Source organism: Chiloscyllium plagiosum, unplaced genomic scaffold, assembly GCF_037043375.1.
Source record: "Chiloscyllium plagiosum isolate Xiang-an unplaced genomic scaffold, Cpla_swu_hap1 HiC_scaffold_12, whole genome shotgun sequence".
In the NCBI taxonomy this organism is placed as follows: Eukaryota; Metazoa; Chordata; class Chondrichthyes; order Orectolobiformes; family Hemiscylliidae; genus Chiloscyllium; species Chiloscyllium plagiosum.
Window position 1 is genome coordinate 43,759,408 of NW_028270150.1, and position 20,160 is coordinate 43,779,567.

General features: G+C 42.1%; 1 long non-coding RNA gene across 5 annotated transcripts in view; it reads right to left on the bottom strand.

The window, feature by feature from the left end:
• The window catches only part of LOC148148529 (uncharacterized), a 197,298-nt gene that overhangs the window by 38,588 nt on the left and 138,550 nt on the right, over positions 1 to 20,160 (bottom strand). For all 5 annotated transcript variants that reach the window (XR_015758844.1, XR_015758843.1, XR_015758842.1 and 2 more), the window contains exon 6: positions 9,790 to 9,948. This is a non-coding gene — a long non-coding RNA (uncharacterized LOC148148529). The remainder of the gene's footprint in view (positions 1 to 9,789; positions 9,949 to 20,160) is intronic.

A 20,160-nucleotide genomic window follows, 5' to 3' on the forward strand; every position in this document is an offset into this window, starting at 1 on the left:
TCCACATCAAAATATTCTGACAGCACAAATTAATAGAAGCACAGCCCCTTGTTTTCTAATTCCTCCTGAGAAGGGAGTCAGATAGAGGTATGGTTCTCCAAGAGCTGTAACAGTTCCTACTCTCTTTTTCATTCCAAACACTCACCTCACTCTTTCTCCTCTGTATCTGATACACTGATACCACTTTCTTCTCACCTGAACATTAACTCTGCCTATCATTTCCTTTTCACTTCACATGACAAATACTTTGCAATCCTAAATCCATCTTTTCTCTTCTCTCCTCTCACCACGTGCATTGTATTTGTAAACTCTACGCATCACTATTTGCTTTTTCAACGGCTTCTCTTTTGAAGGGCAAGACAGAACATTATTTGAGGGAGAGGACTGAGACTATGTGGAAGAGTTCCCATCACTCTTGCCCAAACAGAATGAGAAGCCCTGGAGATCAGTGGCCAATGGAATCATGAGCATCAGAGATTAGGGGGTTGACAACTTGACTGCATATTATTTGTAACTACTTAATCACCTCAGTAAATGTACATCAAGCAGCACAAATAGTGGAGTGTGCTCATAGTGAAATACACGAATCAGTGACAGAAAGGAATCAGAACACAATAACAAGTGTACAAGTGCTTTTGTAAATACCCACCATCTTTTTTATTTCTTCACAGGATGTGGGTGTTGCTGGCTGGGCCTGCATTTATTGCCCATCCCTAGTTGCCCTTGATGGTGAGCTGCCTTCTTGAAACAATGGAATCCATTTGCTGGAGGCAGACTCACAATGTAGCTAGGGAGGGCCCTTTAGGATTTTATTGTAACCAGGCCCTGAAGCTATATTTCAGCAATATCAACTTGTCAATCTCCTGGCTATTTATTGAGATTTTCAAACTGTGTTCTTACAGATAGCTGTCCTAAAATTCAAAATAAAGAAGTGCTAGTATTACTTATATCCCAGAAAAAATAGATTACTGGGACATTCGGGAATTTGAATCCTTGACCTCTCAAATTCAAAGGTGATCATCAGTCAAATACAAACTAAAACACAAAGTCAGTGTATCTTTTTAAACTATGTACAGGGTATTAGGTTTCCTGTCCAACCTGTTGCTAACGTCCAGAGGTGATAACATTGTATCAATTTGCACAAGAACGGTTTAAGCTATCAACACAATATTAGGCAAACAGTTTTAGACATTGCTTTTTCACTTCCTTGACATAAATATATGAATTATCAAATAAGTGCATTTTTTCCTTCCAATTGCTGAGTGACCCAACACATATTTCCATCAATTTCTGCTTTATTTCAACCGTCAAATTTTGGTGAACACACTACTGATTCACAAAAATCCACAAGACCATAAGACATAGGAGTAGAAATTAGGCCATTCAGCCCATCAAATTTGCTCACCATTCAATCATGGCTGATAAGTTTTTCATCTCCATTCTCCCGCTTTCTCCCTGTAACCCTTGATTCCCTTGACACTCAAGAACCTATGAGGAGAAAGTGAGGTCTGCAGATGCTGGAGATCAGAGCTGAAAATGTGTTGCTGGAACAGCGCAGCAGATCAGACAGCATCCAGGGAACAGGAGAATCGACGTTTCGGGCATAAGCCCTTCTTCAGGAATGTTTCCTGAAGAAGGGCTTATGCCCGAAATGTCGATTCTCCTGTTCCCTGGATTCTGTCTGACCTGCTGCTCTGTTCCAGCAACACATTTTCAACTCAAGAACCTATCTCAGTTTTAAATATACTCAATGACCTGGCCTCCACAACCTTCTGTGCCCACGAATTCCAACGATTCCCCACTCTCTGGCTGAAGATGTTTCTCCTTATCTCCATTCTAAAAGCTCTTCCCTTTACTCTAAGGCTGTGCCCTCGGGTCCAAGTTTCTCCTACCAATGGAAACATCTTCCCAAAATCTACTCTGTCCAGGCCATTCAGTAGTCTGTACGATTCAATTAGATTCCCCACTTATTGTTCTAAATTCCATTGAGTATAGACCCAAAGTCCTCAAACGATCCTCATATGTTAAGCTTTTCATTCCTGGGACCATTCTCCTGAACCTTTTTGCTTCATAGAGATAATAATAAGAAAAAAAAGGAATTGAGACAAAAAAAAGAGGATATTAAGAGCAATGACCCAAAGCCTGATCAAAGAATTAGATTTAAAGGAAGTTCTTCAAAAAATGGAAGTGCGGCAGCAAAGGAGAGGCCTTCCGGAGCATGGCAGCAAGTAATTTGAGACATGAACAACAAGAGTGGGTAAAACAAGTTGGATATTTACAAGAGTTTGGAATGAAAGGAGTGGGAGGCAGCACTGAAGGAGGTTAGGAACAGAGAACAATGGAAAGATGTAAGCACAGATGAAGCTGAGAGTCCTAGTACTATTGTACTTAGTTTTATACCAGCCGGGCAAGATCTACATGGTAAAAAAGGTGCAGCATCCTTCAGTGCAGAGGGACCTGGGTGCCCTTGTGCATGAATCACAGAAAATTGGACTGCAGGTACTACAGGTAATTAGGAAGGCAAATGGAATTTTCCCTTCATTGCTAAAGGGATTGAGTTTAAAAGCAGGGAGGTTATGTTGCAGCTGTATAGGGTGCTGGTGAAGCCACACCTGGAGTACTGCGTGCAGTTTGGTTCTCCTTACTTGAGAAAGGATGTACGGGCACTGGAGGGAGTGCACAGGAGGTTCACTAGGTTGATTCTGGAGTTGCCTTATGAGGAGAGGCTGAGTAGATTGGGATTATATTCATTGGAATTTAGAAGAATAAGGGGGATCTTACAGAAACATATACAATTATGAAGGGAATAGATAGGATAGAGGTAGAGAGAATGTTTCCACTGGCAGGTGAAACTAGGCCAAGTAGGCATAGCCTCAAAATTAGGGGAAGCAGATTTAGGATTGAATTAAGGAGGAACTGGATTCACCCAGAGGGTTGTGAATCTATGGAATTCCCTGTTTGGTGAAGTAGTTGAGGCTTCCTCAGTAAATGCTTTCAAAGCTAAGATAGATTATTTTTTGAACAGAAAAGGAATTAAGGGTTATAGTGAAAGGGTGGTAAGTGGAGCTGAGGCCATGATAAGATCAGCTATGATCTTATTGAATGGTGGAGCAGGCTCGAAGGATCAGATGGCCTACTCCTGCTCATAGTTCTTATGTACTGTACAGACAAAAAAAAAGAACTGTGGATGCTGGAATTCAAAAATAAAAGCAGAAATTGCTGTAAAAACTCAGCAGATTTCAAGGCAATTGTGGAGAGAAAACAGAGTTAATGTTTCAGGTCCAGAGGCCCATCTTCAGAATCAGTTTAGTCCTAAGACCAGATTCAATGAGCACAGAAATGGGAGGATAAGGCAGATGAATGCATAGTTTAAAAAAATGTAGAAGGATGATGCTTTAAATTCTTGTGACATTGGGACCAGTTCCAGTGAGTTGTACCCAAACTGAACTGGGATTGTGCTCCTTGTGGAGTATTTTGCTTGTGCTTTTGGGAAGGGTTTAAACTAATGTGGTAGGCATGTGGGAACCAGGAAATGAGAGAAGAAATCCAAGGTGTACAGGATACTGGAACACTCAGATAATGCTAGAATAGAGAACAGAAAAAGTTAGTAGGTGAGATCAGTGTAAGGGAGAAAGAAACAAAGTCTAAATCAGTGTTACTGTGCATGTATGCTAACACATGGAGTGCAGTGTGAGTTACAGATTGAGGCACATTGCCATATGGAAATACTTGCAGTGAACGTAAAAGATGGTTGGTTTAAAGAAGGGCAGGACAGAGTTTTATATATTCCTGCATTCAGGCTGTTTAGGAAAGATAGAAAATGAAAGACGGGAGGTTTACAAGTGTCAATAAAGAGAGCATTCCAGTGCTGGAAAACGAAGATGTTTGCAAAAGAATCAAAAGCAGAAGTTATTCAGCTTGTCTTGAGGAATAAATAAGGTGCATTACATTTCTTAATGTGTCGTATGGGCCACCAACTATTAGAAAAGATGTAGAAAAACAAATGCCTCTGAGGTAATTACAGCAAAGCACAGAAGTTATAGAGTAGCTAAAATAGGTTACTCTACTGAATGTAGACCATGATAATGTTAGTGTCAAGGGCAGAGAAGGGCAGGAGTTCTTGTTGTGTTCAGGCATGTTTTCTATGGCAGCATGTTTCCAGTTCAATGGGAAAGGAGGTACTGTGGGATCTGGGTTTTGGGAATGAGGTAGACCAAGTAGATCTAGTGTTACATGTAAACATTTAGAGGGCAGTGATCATTGTATGATAAGATTTAGGATTAAAATGGAAAACAAAATGGAAAAGGAAAAAGGAAAATCTATTGTCAAAATAATCAACTGGGGAATGCCCACTTCATTGGGGTAATAACAGTTCAGGGCCAAATAAACTGGGGTCAAAGAGTGGCAGACCAAACAGCTCGCCAATAGGCTACCTTCAAAGAGATGCTTTGGACAAAATCAAAGTATATTCACTCAACAGGGAAAGATGAAGAAAACAAATCCAGAGCTCCCTGCATGATAAAAGAAGTAGGAATTATGTTAAAGAAAAGTACTGCTTATGGCAGATATCAGATAGAAAATGCATTCGAAAATCAGGATGAATATAGAATGTTCAGAGGGTAGTGGAAACAGAAAGTAAGAGAAGCAAACAGGGAGTATGAAGAGAAACTGGCAGCCAACATAAAAAGGAATAGACAATAGGTGCAGGAGTAGGCCATTCTGCCCTTCGAGCCAGCACCACCATTCATTATGATCATGGCTGATCATCCTCAATCAGTATCCTGTTCCTGCCTTATCCCCATAACCCTTAATTCCACTATCCTTGAGAGCTCTATCCAACTCTTTCTTGACTTGGCCTCCACAGCCTTCTGGAGCAGTGCATTCCATACACCCACCAGTCTCTGGGTGAAGATGTTTCTCCTCAACTCTGTTCTAAGTGGCCTACCCCTTATTTTTAAACTGTGTCCTCTGGTTCGGGACTCACCCATCAGCAGAAACATGCTTCCTGCCTCCAGAGTGTCCAATCCTTTAATAATCTTATACATCTCAATCAGATCCCCTCTCAGCCTTCTAAACTCAAGCGTATACAAGCCCAATCGCTCCAATCTTGCAGCGTAAGATAGTCCTGCCATTCTGGGAACTGACCTCGTGAACCTACGCTGTACTCCCTCAATAGCCAGAATGTCTTTCCTCAAATTTGGAGACCAAAACTGCGCACAATATTCCAGGTACGGTCTCACCAGGGCCCTGACAGCTGCAGAAGGACCTCTTTGCTTCTATACTCAATTCCTCTTGTTATGAAGGCCAGTATGCTATTAGCTTTCTTCACTGCCTGCTGTACCTGCATGCTTGCCTTCATTGACTGATGTACAAGAACACCTAGATTTTGTCTTCCATAGACATATATAAAATAATAAGGCAACAAAAGATGTAGAACTGAATAGGGACCAAGGAGAGAACATTTGAACAGAAAGGGTATGACTGTGGGATTAAATGAGTACTTTGTATCTGTCTTTACCAATTAAGAAAATATTATCCAGGCTATTGTGAAAGAGGAGATAATTGAACAACTAGAAAAGGTTAAAATTCATGAGGTGTAGTTTTGGATAGGCTAAAATTGACAAGACATCAGGATCAGAAAAGATTCATCCAAGGGTACTGAGGAAAGTAAAAGTGGAAATTGTAGAGGAACTGGCCAAATTTGTTTGGTCTTCCATAGACTTAGAGGTGGTGCCAAGAACTGGCAAAAGAGGCTGGAAAGATCGGCCATGCAACAACAAACCAGTCAGTTTAACATTGCTAGTGGGGACATTTCTAGAAATAATAGTTTGGAACAAAATTGGGGTAGTGCTGTGCACAATGCAGGTTAGTGAAGCAAACGCAACATGGATTTCTTAAGGGAAAATTCTGTTTAACTAATTGGAGTTTTTTCAAAGAGGTAACAGAGAGGATTGTGAGGGCTGCATTGTTGATATGATGTTTGTGGACAGGCATTTAATACAGTGTCGCAAAACAGACTTATGAACATAGTTAGAGTTCATGGAATAAAAAAGACAGTGGCAACATGGATATGAAATTAGCTGAGTGACAGGAAATGGAAAGTAGTTGTTAATGCATGTTTCTTCACTGAAGGGAGGTTTTTAGTGGAATTCCCCAGCGGTCATTTTTGGAATGCTTGCTTTTCCTGATATATAAACTTTGCAGACAATATCAAACTTGGAAATATTGTGAACTGTGAAAAAGATAGTATAGATGCAGGAAAATTGTTGGAATGGGCAAACAGATGGTAGATAATGTTCAGTTGGAGAAATGTGAAATGATTCATTTGAGTTGGAAGAAAATGGAGAAATAATATAATTCAAAGGTTGTAATTCTGAAGTAATCGAAGATGATACTACAGGTTCAGACTGTTTGATTAGCAAAACATATGGTATTCTGGGTTTTATGAATAGGGTCAGAGAGCATAAAATCAAAGAAGTTATGTCAGTCTTGTGTAAGACACTTGTTTGGCCTCATCTAGAGCATTTAGAGGTTTACAAAATTATGAGGGGCATGGATAGGATAAATAGGCAAAGTCTTTTCCCTGGGGTTGGGGAGTCCAGAACTAGAGGGCATAGGTTTAGGGTGAGAGGGGAAAGATATAAAAGAGACTTAAGGGGCAACTTTTTCACGCAGATTGTGGTACATGTATGGGATGAGCTGCCAGAGGATGTGGTGGAGGCTGGTACAATTGCAACATTTAAGAAGCATTTGGATGGGTATATGAATAGGAAGGGTTTGGAGGGATATGGGCCGGGTGCTGGCAGGTGGGATTACATTGGGTTGGGATATCTGGGTGGCATGGACGAGTTGGACCGAAGGGTCTGTTTCCATGCTGTACATCTCTATGACTCTATGACTCTACTGGGCACTGCACATTAGGAAAGATGTAAAGCCATTGGAGAAACCCTGAAGGTGTGAGGCCTCCCGATCAGGAGACCCACTCAAATATAAGGAATCTAAGTATGAAATTCACAGAACCATTAAGACAGCTAAGGACCATTACCGATCCAAACTAGAGACCCAGACAGACACCCAGCGACAATGGCAAGGACTGAATGACATCACAGGTTCCAAAAAGAGACAGTGCAAGGTAGCAGACAATGACATATTCCTCCCAGATCGTCTCAACATCTTCTATGCTCGCTTTGAGCAGAACTTTGGCAGAGAGGTAACACCTATTCCGAAAAGTCCTGACAAATTTATCCCAACAGTCATTGCATCAGAGGTCAGGTCAGTTTTTCTTCATGTGAATCCAAGGAAAGCAATGGGACCAGACGGAGTACTAGGCCGTGCACTCAGAACATGCGCAGATCAACTGGCAGAGGTCTTCTCGGACATCTTCAACCTCTCCCTGCAGCAGGCCACTGTGCCTGCCTGTTTCAAGAGGGCCAACATCATCCCCGTGCCTAAGAAGGCTCATGCAGCATGTTTCAATGACTACAGCCCAGTGGCCCTAATTTCAATGGTCATCAAGTGCTTTGAAAGTCTGGTTGTACCATTAATCAACTCCAGCCTCCCCATAACTCTTGATACACTCCAATTTGCCGATCGGACCAACAGATCCACGTCAGATGCCATATCACTTGCCCTTCACTCCTCCTTAGAGCATCTTGACACCAAGAACAGCTACGTAAGAATCCTACTCATTGACTACAGTTCAGCCTTCAACACTATTATCCACTCAAGACTGATTACTAAACTTAGTGATCTCAGACTAAGCCCCACTCTCTACAACTGGATCCTCAGTTTCCTGACGCATAGGCCACAATCGGTGAAGATTGAGGACAATATTTCATCCTCACTAACACTCAACACTGGAGTCCCCAAGGATGAGTACTCAGCCCCCTACTGTACTCACTGTATACCCATGATTGCGTCGCCAAATACCAGACTGATATCATTTACACGTTCGCTGATGACACCACCATAGTCGGTCAAATTTCAGATTGCGATGAAACAGACTACAGACAGGAGGTGGAAGACCTGAAAAAATGGTGCACTGAGAACAAATTATCTCTCAATGCCAGCGAAACCAAGGAACTCATTATTGACTTTTGGCAGGAATCCTGAAGAAGGGCTCATGCCCGAAACATTGATTCTCCTGCTCCTTGGATGCTGCCTGACCTGCTGCGCTTTTCCAGCAACACATTTTCAGCTCTGATCTCCAGCATCTGCAGTCCTCACTTTCTCCTCGGTGAATACCCTCGCCAACTTTTATAGGTGTTTAGATCAGAGCGGTCCTGGAAGAGCACAGCAGGTCAGGCAGCATCTGAGAAGCAGGAAAATCGACGTTTCAGGCAAAAGCCTTTCATCAGGAATAGATCATCCTTATGAAGGGCTTTTGCCCAAAATGTCGATTTCCCTGCTCCTCGGATGCTGCCTGACCTGCTGTGCTTTTCCAGCACCGCTCTGATCCAAAGTCTGGTTTCCAGCATCTGCAGTCCTTACTTTTGCATAACTTTTACAGGTGCACCATCATGAGCATTCTGTTTGGATGTATCACTACCTGGTTTGGCAACAGTACAATTCAAGATTGGAGATGGTTATAACAAGTGGTGAACTCGGCCCGGACAATCACAAAGCCAATATCCCATCTATAGAATCTATCTATCAGGCCCGCTGTCAAGGAAAGGCCGCCAGCATTCTCAAAGCTCTATCCCACCCTGGCAATGCTTTTCTACAACCTCTACCATCAGGGAGAAGATACAGAAGCCTGAACACACACACACACACACCAGCCGGTTTCGTAACAGTTTCTACCCTACTGTTAGAATACTGAATGGACTCTCAAATCCTTAACATTTGGCTGTACCAGTTTTTTGTTCTTGCTGCTGTTTACCTATTACTTATCTGTGCTACTTAACTCTGTGATCTGCCTTTAACTGTGCCTCAGTATACATGACAATAAATTCAGTTCAATTCAATTCAGTTGCAGAAAGATTTGTGAATGATGAGCACCTTCAGTTATGAAGGTAGATTGGAAATTTTGGAACTATTTGCTTCAGAGCGAAGAAGCCTAACAGGAGGTTTAACAGAGGTACTCAAAATCATAAGGTGGCCAGCCAAAGTACATACGGGGAAACTGCTCCGACTCACAAATGGATTAAGAGCGAAAGGACAAAGCTTTAAGATCATTGGGAAAAGAAGCAACAGCAATATGAGAGAGAACATTTTCAGGTTGAGTGTTTAAAATCTGGAGTGCACTGCTTTGAGAGTGTTGTGCATGCAGATTCAATGAAAACATGCAGATGGTACTTAGACTATCTGAAAAAGAACATGGCAAAGAGTATTATGGAAAAGGCAGTGGAATGGCACTGGATGAATTGCTCATTCAGAGAACTGCTGCAGAAATAATGGGCGGAATGGCCTCCTTTTGCACTCCAATAATTATGTGATTTTGTAATTCAATATGCTGATCCATCAACTACTGCTCTACAGCCACTTTTTATTTTGGCAATCTTTTATTTTATAATTAAAAAGAAGTGGACTCTAAAAATGATTTTAATTGCTCCCAACCTAATCCATTGAATTTGGCAGAGTGTGTTCCAATGAGGAACCAGATGACACCAATGTAAGCTAAATATGTGAGAATCTAGATATAAAAACATTTCACTGTTTTATTACATGAGTACTAATAAACCATGATAGCAGGGTGGGGGAATGGGGTGGAGAGAGGAATCATATTTCTCTAAATTACAGAGTAACTAAAAGATTTTAAAAAACAATATTGTGGTTACATTTCCTTACCTTTTAATTATTCAAGTTTCTCCATTGCCCTAAACAATATTTAAGTGATTACTGTTGCTTTTGTGTAGTTTAGTACAGGACAGCACAGTCTTGTTTCTGTTTGTACAGTGAATCTTGAAGTTGCTGTTGCCAATGTTGTCACCACACAATGTAATTCAGCTATAAAGAAAAGATTTATGCATTTCAGAGGATTCAAACAGTTTCAAACATCCACTAACCTTATGGCGGTCTTGTAGCAAATCAGATTTTAATGTAAAAATTGTTAAAATATGAAGAGCTGATTTTGACACATGGCAGAAGTGAATAGCACTTCCAGTTGAAGGGGTGGTTTATTGGGATCTGAGGATTTTAATTACTGGGCTTTGTTTAGATCCTACTGAGAAGCTGCTTAATCATTTCCAGCAGAAAGCAGCAACTGGAGAATGAGGACAAATGGAAATTGGACACTCTGGACACCAACCTGCAGTAGAGCACCAAGGCTAATTGGAGTGCAAGTGCAATGAGGCAGGAAGATGACCCGAGGCAACACAGACTTTTCTTACGGGGTCCAGACGTGTCCAGCAAAAGCCTCATCTGCCGCAAACATCAGCAGCCTTAAAATCGCAGACCAATAAGAATGGAACAGGAAATAGATTTAAAAGAGTCAATGAACAAACAGATGTTACCAGAACCATTACTTGAGCCATGCATAATATTTATTCCTGTATTTTCAGGAATTTCTAAGGGATTCCTTCATCGACTCAGCAGGACTACAACCAGATTACTCCTCAAGATTAGCATATCCCTTGATGTTCAAAGCAGTGGTTAGAAAGTGTGATTTCAACTTCTTTCTACAATACTCAGTGTCTCAGGAAACAAGAGAGTTACACAGGAATGTGAAAACCTTACAAACAGAATTGCCTCCTGGCAAGGTGTCACCAATCTGCAACTGTGAAGATAATATTGAGACTAATTGTTCTTCGTAAATTTAATGCAATTGTACATTCTGATGAACATTACAGCACTATCAAATTTGCAGATAATGTCAAACCAGGGAACCCTGTAGATGCTGAGGAATAGTTCAGAAATTTCAAAGCTGTGTTAGAAAGAGTATGCTTGTGGACAGGATAATTACTTTGTAAATTGAATTTAATTGACTGTAATTTATTACACAGAGGAGGGAAAAATAGGGACATGCATTCCATGAATAAGGTTGAAACAGATGAGGATAAAGACAAAAGAGACTCTTGAAACTTAGTAGACTCAAGATGCAATTCAAACAATACAACTCAATAGTCACCAAAACTATTAGAATATCAGAGGATGTAATGATCATTATAGAATCCAGTATCTTCATCTGGAAAATGCATCCACTTACCAAAATAGAAGGGAAATGGTCAAATGCAAGAATAAATGCAACACAGGCATAAGCCTGAGTCCTTTTTAAATTTCGCGTGACTCGTATGCTTTTTTGGCTAAGTGTCAGTTGCATCGAGTGCTTTGGAGGGATTCTTGCTGTAAGTCCCTCTGAGCATTCTTGCTGAATCTTACCAAAGGCGCCTTATTAAGTCCTTATCCAGTTTCTCAAATCCACTTCTATTCTCATTTTACCACACACTTGCCAGTCATTGGAAATCCATTGAAAAACCAGCATCCTTGATACTCCTAACATATTTAAAATGCCTCAGCCATTTTCCTTCCCATTATGCACTTTTGATTTTCAGCATGATGGATGGTGACACCTGAACATCCTTTGGCCAATGGCTTCCAGCCTCAATGTCAATCTGTTAGTGAGGCCTCGAACATCCAGATCTCCTCCCTCATAGTCTATCCTGTAAGGGCCACACACATCCCCATGTCCCTACCCAACTTGTCTACATGAACCTGCATTTGCCCCTTTTTTCTCCTCCACCCTGGTATATGAGGTGACCGTGCCAAGTGTATTATGCACTGACCCCCTAATTTGAAGAGCCTGAAGAAGGGCTTATGCCCGAAACGTCGATTCTCCTGTTCCCTGGATGCTGCCTGACCTGCTGCGCTTTTCCAGCAACACATTTCCACCCCTAATTTGAAGCCAGGGTGTTCTTGACCGTGGATGAAATACCTTCTTCATGATTGTATTCCCATCCATGCTTTACTTACTGTTGTGCCCCATTCACAATTAAAATCCTCCTCCCCTCCCCCAGGCTGCAGTCCCCAATTCTGAAGAATAGGTTTGCAATCTCCTTACCAATGCAGTAGCCCCCCACCTTGACCTCCCATCCTGCTTTCCCTTCAGTTTCTTTGGAGGTACCCAGTGGACTGATTGTAGCTCACCCCCTTAAGTGACATAACAGGACAGCTATTAAGTACGCAGACCCAGTGACTGAAGCCTGAGCATCTCCCAAACTGCATTAACCCTACTCCCCTGACTGGTCTCTGTGGAGTCAGAGGACTGATTGTGACCTGGACTGTAAATGCACAGATACCCTGACTGAGAACACTCTGAGCAGATGCCTGACCATGGTCAACCCCTGGACTGGAACAGGAGGCTGCTCTTGAGGTACTGTCCCAGGACCCCTTCACTAATGAGTGCCATCATGGGTTTCATCAAGGGCTATAACCCTAAGATTTTGAGTCAAGGCTGCTTGCTATTTGCAGGGTAGAAGTGGGGACTGCAGATGCTGGAAACCAGATTTCTACATTAGAGTGGTACTGGAAAAGCACAGCAGGTCAGGCAGCATCCAAGGAGCAAGAAAATCGATGTTTCGGGCAAAAGCCCTTCATCAGGAATTGATGATGAAGGGCTTTTGCCTGAAACGTCAATTTTCCTGCTCCTCGGATGCTGCCTGGCCTGCTGTGCTTTTCCAGCACCACTCTAATGTAGACTGCTATTTGCAGGGTGTTTACTACATAAGCCACTGGGACATGGAGCAGGTGTGAGATTGACATAGCACACTGCTGTATAGGAAGATGTCAGTTTCCTTTACTAAGGACTGCTGACCAACAATGCAAGAAACATGGTGTGTAACTGTGTTAATAGGCATAGCAAGGCATAGATGCTGTGAGCAAACAGAGAGGTGAGTAAGCGCGAGGACACCAAGTGAGCAGCTGTCTGATGCAGTCTGGTACAAACTGTGAGTTGGCTGACTCTCTGTGCACTGTAAGATGTGCTTGAAGCACCCTTTTAGTGGTTGGTGCTGTGTGGCCTGCAGTGTAATTCTGTGCTTCTTAAGCATTATGCAAGTGGATTGGAGAGGTGCCCATGATGGTCAAGAGCGGTTGGTAAATATTCGATGTCAATGCCTGTGGATGAAGGCTGCATACAGCTAATACCCGTGGATTGTGCCCTGAGATGCTGTTTGGCACTGAGCAACCCTGAGGCTCTCTGCAGCCTGTGTCGAGCTGAAGTCACTAGGTTCCTGCTCTAACTTTCCTGTCAAGTATTCTCTACATCTAGCTTGCTCAGAGCATTTGGTAAAATAGAAAGTTGAATGTTAATAAAGTGAGTGTGGCATTGATAACCATTGAACAAGCTATAATCCCCGTGAATTGGCAACTCACTACTGTCTAGTGAAAAACCCATCTCATGGGTCACAAACGCATAAATGTTGCAGTGGGTTACTCCAGATGTTGAGTTAAGCCTCACCAGATTTCTTGCTGATTCTGCCACAAATCTCACCATAACCTACATTGTTCAGCCCCTGTAAAATTCCGCCTTGAGTTTTGAGAAAAGACTGGAGACGTTGGAAATGTACAGCATGAAGAGAATGTACCTGAGAATTAGAGGAATTGTTGACATAACTCACAGTATTGGGAGAAATTAATTAAGCAAAAACAGGTCAGGGATGACAACTTGAGTTAAGATAAATTTAGTACAGACATCAAGAAATTCTCATGGTTGGTTGTGGGTATATTTGCTGAGCGGGGAAGTTGATTTGCAAACATTTCGTCCCCTGTCTAGGTGACATCTTCATTGCTTTGGAGCCTCCTGTGAAGCAATGCCATACTGTGTCTTCTGGAGTTTATGTGGTTCCGTTTCTGCTGGTTCCAGTTGTTCAATGTTCCCAGGTCAACGTGCTTGTTGATGAAGTCCGTGGCTGAGTGCCATGCTTCTAGGAATTCTCTGGCTGTCCTCGGTTTAGCTTGTCCTATGATCGTTGTGTTGTCCCAGTCAAATTAATAGTCCTTGTCATCTGTGTGTATGGCTACTAGGGACAGCTGGTCATGGCATTTAATGGCTAGTTGGTGTTTGTGGATGTGGATTGTTAGTTGTCTTCCTGTTTGGAGGAGAAAATGAGGACTGCAGATTCTGGAGATCAGAGCTGAAAATGTGTTGCTGGAAAAGCGCAGCTGGTCAGGCAGCATCCAAGGAGCAGGAGAATCGACGTTTCGGGCACAAGCCCTTCTTCAGGAATGAGGAAAGTATGTCCGGCAGGCTAAGATAAGAGGTAGGGAGGAGGGACTTGGGGGAGGGGCGTTGGGAATGCAATAGGTGGAAAGAGGTCAAGATGAGGGTGATAGGCCGGATTGGGGGTGGAGGCGGAGAGGTCAGGAAGAAGATTGCAGGTTAGTAAGGTGGTGCTGAGTTCGAGGGTTGGGACTGAGACAGGGTGGGGGGAGGGGAAATGAGGAAACTGGAAAAATCTGAGTTCATCCCTTGTGGTTGGAGGGTTCCTAGGCGGAAGATGAGGTGCTCTTCCTCCAACCGTGGTTTTGCTATGGTCTCGCGATGGAGGAGTCCAAGGACCTACATGTCCTTGGCGGAGTGGGAGGGGGAGTTGAAGTGTTGAGCCACGGGGTGGTTGGGTTGGTCGGTCCAGGCGTCCCAAAGATGTTCTCTGAAACGTTCCGCAAGTAGGCGGCCTGTCCATACCCCCCACCAACCCAACCTCCACTCCCAGCACCTTCCCCTGCAACCGCAAGAAATGCAAAACTTGCGCCCACACCTCCCCCCTTACTTCCCTCCAAGGCCCCAAGGGGTCCTTCCATATCCGCCATAAATTCACCTGCATCTCCACACACATCATTTACTGCATCCGCTGCACCCCTGTGGCCTCCTATACATTGGGGAGACACGCCATCACATAAACTGGCAAAAGAACTCCAACAAAAATTAATCAGTGCATCCAAACACCCCATACAATCATCACAGGAATTCCTCGACAACATCGCGAACATTGGGGTAGCACGGTGGCTCAGTGGTTAGCACTGCTGCCTCAGAGCACCAGGGACCTGGGTTCGATTCCCACCTGTCTGTGTAGAGTTTGCACGTTCTCCCCGTGTTTGCGTGGGTTTCCTCTGGGTGCTCCAGTTTCCTCCCACAATCCAAAGATGTGCAGGTCAGGTGAATTGGCCATGCTAAATTGCCTACAGTGTTAGGTGCATCAGTCAGGGGCAAATATAGGGCAGGGGAAAGGATTTGGGTGGACTACTCTTTGGAGGGGCAGTGTGGACTTGTTGGGCCGCAGGGCCTGTTTCCACACTGTAGAAAATCTAAAAACATAAACATAGACAAGGACGAAGCAATGGTCTCATTTGATGTAACAGCGCTGTTCACTTCAATTGACAAAACTCTAGCCAGAGAGACAATAGTCAACCTCCTGGACAGGTAAAACAGATGGGGAACCTATTAACGAGGACTGCGTACTCAAACTACTAGACCTGTGCTTGACAACACACTTCACATTCAGCAACCAAATATATGAACAGATCAATGGAACACCTATGGGATCACCAATCTCTGGGCTCATAGCAGAAGCAGTGATGCAAAGATTGGAACAAACAGCCCTCCCACAAATGTAGTCCAAACTCTGGATCAGATACGTAGACAATACTTTTGTTATCATTAGGAGAAAAGAAATCAGGAACACACACCGGATCATTAACACCATACTCACAGGGTTGAGATTTATGAGAGAGGAGGAAATTAACAATCAACTCCCATTCCTGGATGTGATGGTACAAAGAACACAGAATGGTGAATGCACCACTAAAGTGTATAGGAAAGTCACACACCCCGGCCAGGTCCTGAATCACAATAGCAACCAACCAAACACACACAAGAGAAACTGCATTCAGACTCTGTTCAAAAGGGCTACAACACACTGCAGCAGTCCCAACCTATGAAGGGAACAAGAAGATCACCTCTCCAGCGTATTCGCCAAGAATGGATATTCCCGCAAGCTCATCCATAGGTGCCTAACAGACAAACAATGTGACGAGGACATGCCACAACCTAACTCACTAGCCATGCTAACTTACATAAAAAAATCCCGGAATTGACAGCCAGACCTCTCTCACCACTGGGATTCACGACAGCCCATAAACCAACAGCCATGGTCAGACAACAACTCACCAGGACAAAAGACCCGATATCCATCATATGCAAGACTAACGTAATTTACATGATTCCATGCAAAGACTGCACGAAACGCTATATAGCGCAAACAGGAAGACAACTAACAATCCGCATCCACGAACACCAACTAGCCATTAAACACCACGACCTGCTGTCCTAGCAGCCATACAAAAAAATGACAGGAACCACAAATTCGACTGGGACAACACAATGATCACAGGACAAGCTAAAACAAGGACAGCTAGAAAATTTCTAGATGCATGGCACTCATCCACAGACTTCATCAACAAGCACACTGACCTGGACCCAATATACCGGCCACTACAACGAACAATCAGAACCAGCAACTGCAAGCAGCAGCAATGGAACCAAATAAATTCCAAAGGACACAGCACAGCAGCACTTCACAGGTGGCTCCAAAGCACTGAAGGTGTCACCTAGACAGGGGACGAAACATCTGCAAACCAACTTCCCAGCTCGGCAAACATACCCACAACCATGACAACCAGCACCCCACCTAGAAATCTTTACACAAACCTTGATCAAGAAATTCTACACAATGCATGCTTCTGAGTAAAGTATGAAAACAAAAGCCCTGAAATATTTTAATAATCAACTGGATACTGATTCATAGAGATCTAAGGTTCTTTCTCCAGTTTGAGTTACTATTAAAAATCAATGGTTACAATAAATTTAATCCTAAACAAAATTTTAAAAGTAAGGCTTTAGAAAAGCTGCAAATAGATGCCACCTTATTAGCCTGCTGTTCTTGGACAAAATGAGGACAGTTAAAGAATATTGCCATAGCCCAATAGTTATCAACACTGTCAAGGCATGGAGGGCAACGTGTCAGAGTGAGGGCAAATTGTCAAAACATCATTTTTTTATACCCATTGTTGGTATGCCGGGTTTTCAGCCAGGGATGATGGACTCGGAGTTTAAACTATGGGCAGCTGGGGATGTGTCTTGCCGAGGTGATTTATTTGAAGCGAACATATTGATGTCCTTTTACCAGTTGATTCGGAAATATGAATTGCACAGTCGGGACCTCTTCCATTCTTTCCAAAGTAGAAATTTCATACAAAAAGAGACCATGCTTCTAACTGATCCTTCTAGGTTTGACACGGAGAAGAGGATGTTGAGTGCTGAGGGTACATTACCTATTAGCAACGCTTATCATCTATTCAAAGGGGGTCCCTCGGACGAGACCGAAGGCTCTGTAAGGTATGGGGGAGGGAGCTGGGGTTTGAGGTATCTTCAGAAATATGGGAGGATATCTGGATAATTGCAAGAAGGATCTCGATTTGTAACAGGACCCATGCCGTGCAGTTGAAGATTCTCCACAGGGTCCATTGGCCCAGACTGCCTCGCTGAATTTAAAGTGGGAACATCTCCACTGTGTCCTAAATGTAAAGTGAGTGTGGGCACGCTTACTCATTGTCTTTGGTCCTGCCACAGACTGCGGGCATACTGGAGTGCTTTGGAAGGTGAAGTAGAGAGGGCCTTGGGGATGGAGGTGGAGATGGATTCGGTATTTCTCCTTCTTGGCTTTGTTAATTCACTTTCAAGAGATGCACACAAAAAAAAGGCTTTTCAGTATCCTCACTTTTTGTGCCAGAAAGAACATTCTGTTAGGGTGGGTGTCTGAAAACTCCCCAGGGCTGTCGGGCTGGCACAATCTAGTCATGGAACACATCCCCTTAGACTTTCTCAAGAGTATGGTGCACCATAAAACTGAGAACTTTTATAGGTGGCCCTTTTTGGACTACTTGAGTGCAGATTTGTCCGCCATACTAATAAAAGCTTTTATATAGCCATGGCTATTCAATTTCATGAATCTCGTATCCAGAGAGGAGGATCTATGAACATATGAATATTGCTTTGTTTCGTTGAACTGTGTTTTTATTATTGTTATTACTACGGTTAAGATTTTCCTGTTTTTGATTTTTAGTTTAGTTATTAGTTATTATTTACTTATCTATGTAATTAATGGGTTTGTTTTTTTAACATTGGTTTGAATTGTTTGGTTTTGTATTTGTTGCAGTATTCAAAGAAAAGTTTTTCCTTTTCTTCAATAAAAATATTTGAAATAAAAGTGATTAGATTATATTTACTCCAGCTTAAACAAGCAACTGAATAATTATCATCTTACAGTTGCAATGAAAAGATTATTTGCAAAATTATTATATTAAATAATGTGATGCTATCAGTATAATTATCTCTCAAAAATAATCAATGTTCTCTAATTTCACCCAGAAAAGTTGCAAAATGAAACTGAGTAACTACTAACCAACCAGTGTGGTGACCATTGTTCATATAAGTGGACATTGATTAAAATACGTCTCCAAGGTCCCAGTCAAAAGACCTCTGTAAATCAATATTTCAAGTTTTAAAGTAGCTTCCAAGTAGGAACTTTATCTTAATATGTTACAGCAATAAGTATGTGGAGGAACTTCTGCGTCATTCACTTCTTCATAGTGAGTATGCTTTTGGATAATGCAACAACAAAGTGCTGAGATGTAAAGCTGTGAAGTGTTCAAGCATATATGGGAATTGACCAAAGACTTGTCGCTAATGTGGCCAAGGAGGATCAGGCTTTTGCCCGAAATATTGATTTTCCTGCTACTCGGATGCTGCCTGAACTGCTGTGCTTTTCCAGCACCACTCTAATCCAGACCATGGAGGATCATGTATGTGAGAAATAGGAAGGACCGAGAAAGGAACTTTAAAGTGACAGAAAGTGGCCATGGTAGAAACAATGTTGGTTGGTTAACAATGTTAGAACACGTGGAGATGGTACGAGAAGGATCAATGGGTGCCAAACAGAGAAGCAATATGGGAAAGAGGCAGAAGTGGTCAATCATTCTAAAAATCATAGAGGTAAAGGTTAGATATAGCATATCATTAGTGACTTCAATCAGTGTAATCTCAGTGTTGTGAGGGATGTGAATGGCAGACTAAAAGTATGTTACCAACTCTGTTCAACTTTAAAACTTTCTTCATAATTTGCTAAATGACCACAGAGGTAGCCTAGCCTTAAAAAAAAGAATAATACACACCCTTTGAAGAGAGACATAAAGAATGAGATTGTGATCTCTTTGGAAAATAAGAGTGACCTGTGCAATTGATCATATTGTAAATTGTGGTAAGGCGAAGACAGTATGCAAGCACGTAGCATCATGCCAAGTTTGTAACTCTGGCTTCAAACATAAAAGAATTAAGATGAGCCATAATTAAATATACAAAGAGCTCAACTATTTAGATAAACAAGGTGAGGTTTTTCTTATACTTCAATACTTTGCCTTTACCTGTTTGAAGTGCTAGAGGGATATAATTATGTTATCCAACCTTAGCTAACATCATACTCTTAGAAACTGCAGTTAAACACTCAAAACTGATCATTAACACACAGAGTTTTCCACATCAGTGAATGATCGAGAATATATGAAGTATGCTTGGAAGCAAAACCATTTGGCTTTAGTCAGCTAAACCTTTTCATATCACATCCTCTTTTCCTCCTTTCTTAAGTCATTTACTCTTTTGGAGTAAATTGTAGATCCACCACTTGCCCTTATGGTTTTTTTATCCTTATGGGTAAAGACCACTAATTTAATGATGAGCAACACTTTTAACCTTGAGAATTTAGTTCTATAAGTTTAAACATTTGAAGGCTTGATGTGGTCCTGTGAAATTACTTTAAAATTTTAATAGAGAATTAACACATCTAGTATAAACTCTTCTGTTCTGTTCAAAAAGACAGAGGAACTTGAATCTCTTATGCCATTTACTGCATGCAAACATTTTGACAAGGCATTTGTTGCCTTAACCATTATCCTAGCTGGTAGGAAGCTACCTTTAAGAACCATATAGTCATTGTGGTCTAGCCTCTCACTATTAAGGATAGAGTTCCATTGTTTTAACCCAGTGACAATGAAGAAATGACAATATATTTTCAAATGGTGATACTTGATTTGCAGTAAAACTTGGAAATGGTGGCCTTCCATGCAAGGACTGCCCAGCTCTCTCTGGATGAGCCATGGGTTTGGAGAAAA